Source organism: Neovison vison, chromosome X, assembly GCF_020171115.1.
Source record: "Neovison vison isolate M4711 chromosome X, ASM_NN_V1, whole genome shotgun sequence".
Taxonomy (NCBI): Eukaryota; Metazoa; Chordata; class Mammalia; order Carnivora; family Mustelidae; genus Neogale; species Neogale vison.
In genome coordinates, this window is record NC_058105.1 from 66,148,745 (window position 1) to 66,153,566 (window position 4,822).

At 54.1% G+C, this 4,822-nt stretch overlaps 1 pseudogene; it reads left to right on the top strand.

Annotated features, from left to right (window-relative positions):
* Positions 1–3,887: 3,887 nt before the first annotated feature.
* Positions 3,888–4,190, top strand: LOC122896598 (annotated as a pseudogene).
* Positions 4,191–4,822: the final 632 nt, after the last annotated feature.

Sequence of the window (4,822 nt, forward strand, 5' to 3'; positions counted from 1 at the left end):
GTTAAGCCGCTGCCTTTATCTCAGGTCATGATCTCAGGGTCCTGGGATAGAGGCCAGCATCAGGCTCTCTGCTCAGCAGGGAGCCTGCTTCCTCCTCTCTCTCTGCCTGCCTCTCTGCCTGCTTGTGATCTCTCTCTGTCAAATAAATAACTAAAATCTTTAAAAAAAAATAAAGTACCTCTCAGGTCTGTGGTCTGCCCTCTCTGTGGGGTGAGGGGGCTGAGCTGTGCAGTGGGGAGGGGTGGGAGAGGGGAGGGGCGGGGAGGGGCAGGGAGTTGCTCCCTGCCCCAGCCTTTGCCTGAACAGGGCCTCCTGGGTCCTGTGGTAGGCCTTCTCCTTGTGGGGAGAGTGGGTTGGCCTGTGCTGGGTGCTGGCTGCCCCCTCTGGGGTCTGCGTGGGCTCTGTCTGGCCACCTGAGCATTTGCTCCCTTTCCCCCGCAGGTCCCCTTGAGGTTCTTCCCTCATGTCCCCCTCTTTTTGAGTCTTGGGGGTGCTTCGCGTTCATCCCCTGCCCCCGACCCCTCCCCCTTCAGCAGGAACTCAGGACCCCTGCCAGAGCCTCAGCCCCCCCTTCCCTTCCCTCCTTGGGATCACTGTCCTGCTCCTCCCAGCCCCCCTGCTCTGCTGTCTGAGCGTCCTTGATCACTCCCGTGGCTTGTGGCTTTCCCTCGCTGGCCCTCCCTGCCCCTGTGCTTCAACAGGCATTAGAAAGCACAGCTGAGCTCCTCTTGGCCCTTCCTGGGCCCAGCGCCCTCTGTGGAGTCCTTCCCTCCCTCTGGTGCCACCGCGCCCGAGGACCACTGGCGCGGGAACTGGTGCACCTTCCCCTCTCCTCTTTAGCCCTGGGCCTTGAGGCTGGGTTTCCAACCCTGTCACTTCTCCCTCCTTGGGTTCAGTGGCGGGTTGGACGCAGAAGTCACAGCCCAGTGGGGTTGTTGAGCAGGTACAGGGAACCCGTACAGGAAGGTCAGGGAACCGGGCAGAAAAGCACAGGTTTGTCTCTGGGCTGGAGGTGGGCGCAATGAGGCTTGTGGAGGCTCTGGGCCGACCAGGGGCAAAGGGCCCGCCAGCAGCCAGAATCGGATGGGCTAGCCACCGGAGCTCTCCCTTCCCTCCTGTCCAAATCACCTCACCCCCTCCTCCAGCGTGGTCGTCTCCGGTCCCTTGGTTGCAAAGTGGCCATCCCCTTCCATGGCAAGGGTGCGTGACGGGTCTCGATGTGCCCGCGTAGTCCTCTTCCAATGCTGTTTGACCTCCACCATGGCCCAGATTTTTCTGGAGGCGCTATTTCCGTGTCCCCGCTCAGGCTCCCCGACTGCTCCTTCAGGTCACAGGAGATTTAGTCCAGACTCCGTGTTCCATGTCGCCCTCGCTGATGGGCGGGGATGGCTTCCTTCCTTCAGCCGGGGCCCAGGGCTGTGTGGCCTGAGACTCAGAGGGTCAGAGCTGGGTCTGAGTGAGGTGAGGGTCGCCTCTGCCAGACCAGACACCCTTCCTGAGAGACCGGGTGTTTCGGGCACAGAAAGCGGGCTGGGGGTTCGAGGGTCATGGTTGGTGTGTGTATTGGTGTGTGTGTGTGTGTGTGTGTGTGAGAGAGAGAGAGAGAGAGAATAAAACTAATCGGGGATAAGATCATGTCCGTGGACGGACAGCGAGGTGATTCAGGGTGTTAAGGGAGAGGAGACTGTGGTCAAGGGCCTACAAGGGATTGAAGGAGCGGAAGCAAGGGGCAGCCCTACCTTTCAGGGGGTGCCGTTAAATGGGTATAACTGGAGGGAAATGATGTGGAAGTCCCCAGAGCCCCCGGACGGGGTGCAGGGATGCTCAGTGTCACGGGCCCCCAGAGGAGGCTGAGGATCCGACTCTGTGATCCTCTGAGGTCTGAGCCCTCCTGGGTGTGTTGAAGGAAGGGCAGTGGGAGGGAAGGCTACCTCGGAGTGGCCGGGGCGGGCCTCATCTTAGCAGCAGGGAGCTTGCTCCGGAGACTGCTCTGCCAGGTGCTAACGGGGACAAGGGCAGGATGGGCACAGTGAGGATGGGAAGTAGAGACTGGCTTCCCCGTGGGGAAGACTGGGCCGACTTGGTTCCCCCCTTGCGCCCTCTTCTCAGCCTGCCTTCCCTGACACGTCTGCGCCACCAACTCAGGTGGCCAGACCATCCCGCACCGGGTGGGACAAGCACAGACCTCAGCCTGGGGAGGCACGTCCGTGGGACTCGGTCCTGTCCTTCCAAACCCCTCGCTTGAGAAGGTGGGCCTGGTTGCGGGGCTCCGGCCTTCACCCGGACCCTGTGATTCTCTCTTGGCGGGTAACACGGTGCGCTGTCGTCTGCGGGAATGTGTTTGGGAGAGACCCTTCTGGCTGGGGTGTCCGTGGGCCTTCGCGCGGTCAAGGTGTGAGTGGGGAGACGTCCAGCTCCCACAGCTCCCCCGGGGGCACAGAGCGATCGTGGCCAGCGCCAGGAAGTGGAGAGTGGGTCGAGGATGGTCTGGTCACAGTCCTGGCTGACTAGTTTTGCCAGCCTCCCTTCTATCGTCTGAGCACACGAGCTCTGTTCCATATTCAGAGCGTGTCACCCACAGTCCTGTTGCTGTAAACACATGCATCACAGGCTGTGGCTCGGCACCTTCCCATCCCAGGGGGAAGCGAGTGGCAGATGGTGAGGCACAGATTAAGGGAGTATGTGTGGGCACCAGGGGAAAGGAGGAGGTGGGTCCCCTGCCTTTATTTAGTGCCCCTTTCGGTTTCCACTGCAGCCAGGGAGGCAGTGGCGACTGGCCTGGGGAGCCCTAGGCCCCGTCCGGCCTCGTTCGGCTGCCTGCCCAGGCCCCCGGCAGATGCCTCCCTCTCTACCTCCTCCGGCACCAGCACCACTGGCCACCCTTTCTCTGCCAACGCTTGAGGGGGATGGGCACACCCAAGGAGGGCAGGAGGGGGTGCGCACCAGAGACGGCGCTGGGCGTGGAGGGCACAGGCATGGTCCCCAAAGATGTCCACGTCCTAATTCCTGGAATCGGCTCATATGTTAGCTTGCATGGCAGCGGTGGGGTGCTAATGAGCTACATTCTGCGTGCTACTGAACTGACCTTAAGGTGGGAAGACTCTTTCCCGTGTTCGCTGGGTTTGGCTCGCCCGCACATTGTGGGTGTCAGGGTGGTCATGTGACCTGTACCTGCATGATCCCCGCGGGCACCATTGGCATCACTAGAGGGTGCTCAGTGGCCCTGGGCTCTTGTCAGGTTGGAATCCTAGTAACTACCGCTCAGATTTAGAGAAATTTTGACGGTAAGTTGAAGCCCTCCTTTTGCCCCATGCCAGTCACTTGTCTCCCCAGTTTTCTTGAGGTGACTGCTGTCCTGACTTTCCCACTGTCTTTTAAAGGAAAACAATCGCTATTTAATAAATAACCTTCACAAAGATAGGATAAATTACAGGAAGGTAAGGATTAATTATATTTATGTTACACCATATGTATACATGATTGTGGAAAGCCTGCAATTTGATAAATGGATAGGAAGTGATCAAGCCATGTAACTACTACCCAGGTGAGCAATGGTACATGGCACCTCCAGACATGCCATGTGTGTGGGTCCCTTTCTTGAAGGACAAGTGCAAAGTCTGCATACCATAGGATTCCATTTTTGTGACATTCTTACAACGTCCAAACCATAGGGACAGGCAACAGATCAGTGGTTGCCAGTGTCTGGGGTTGAGAGAAGGGGTTTACCTCTCAGAACACTTTGGGTTTGGCGGGTGATGAAAATTTTGTAGTCTGTGGTCGTGGTTCCCTAACAGTATGAGTTTGGAAGGACTCATAGACCTTAACGCAAATTCTGTCTCCATAATCTTGAACTTTGCTCCCTGGGCTCAGACCTAATTTGCGGCAACATGGCTAAATGCACCAAGAAGGTTGGAACTGCGGGTAAATATGGAACCTGTTATGGTGCTTCCCTCGGCAAAATGCTGAAGATTGAAATAAAGCAGTATGCTAAGTACACTTGCTCCTTTTGTGGCAAAACCAAGATGAGAAGACGAGCTGTGGGGATCTGGCACTGTGGCTCCTGAATGAAAACTGTTGCTGGTGTTGCCTGGATGTACAATACCACTTCTGCAGTCACAGTAAAGTTGGCCATCATAAGGCTGAAGGAGTTGAAAGAGCAGCAGAAGCTCCCACATTTGAGACACTGCTAGCCTATAATAAATGGGTTACTTCATGTAACAAAATTACTTCGGCTTGTTGTTAAATTTATTAATTAGATCTTCTGGTTTGTGTTGCATTAATTTTGCTTTCGCAAAAGACTCAGAAGTTAAAAATCCTCTAATTAAAAAAAAATCTTGAACTTTTAAAAAATTGTGAAAAATACATTACGAACAGATACTGTACCCCACCAATTATTTTTCTGAATTTGAGGTTCACAATGATCTCCTGTAATTTGTGAATGTGGAATATTGTAGCAATTTATTTTCTGAAGTTAAATCAAGTTTGTGTGTCTGGGATGGATCCAGTTTCATCATAGAGCCTTCTGGTTTCCTTCTTATATCCTGTAGAATTCAGTTTGCTAATATTCTGTTACTGATTCTTGCTTCTTTATCATGAGTGTGTGACTGATCAGTGATTTTCCTTTCTCAACTTGTCCTTGACAGGATTTAGTATCCAGGTTATTGTATCCTCCAAGTGTTTTGCAGAGTGTCCTTCGTTTTCCCGTTTTTTTTTATGAATCATGTCACATTAAAAATGTTTCTGCCAAAAAAACAAAAAGTTTTTGCTTAAAGTATTTGTCCAAAGTCAATGGAGGAGCCTGGATTTTTTAAAAAAACATTTT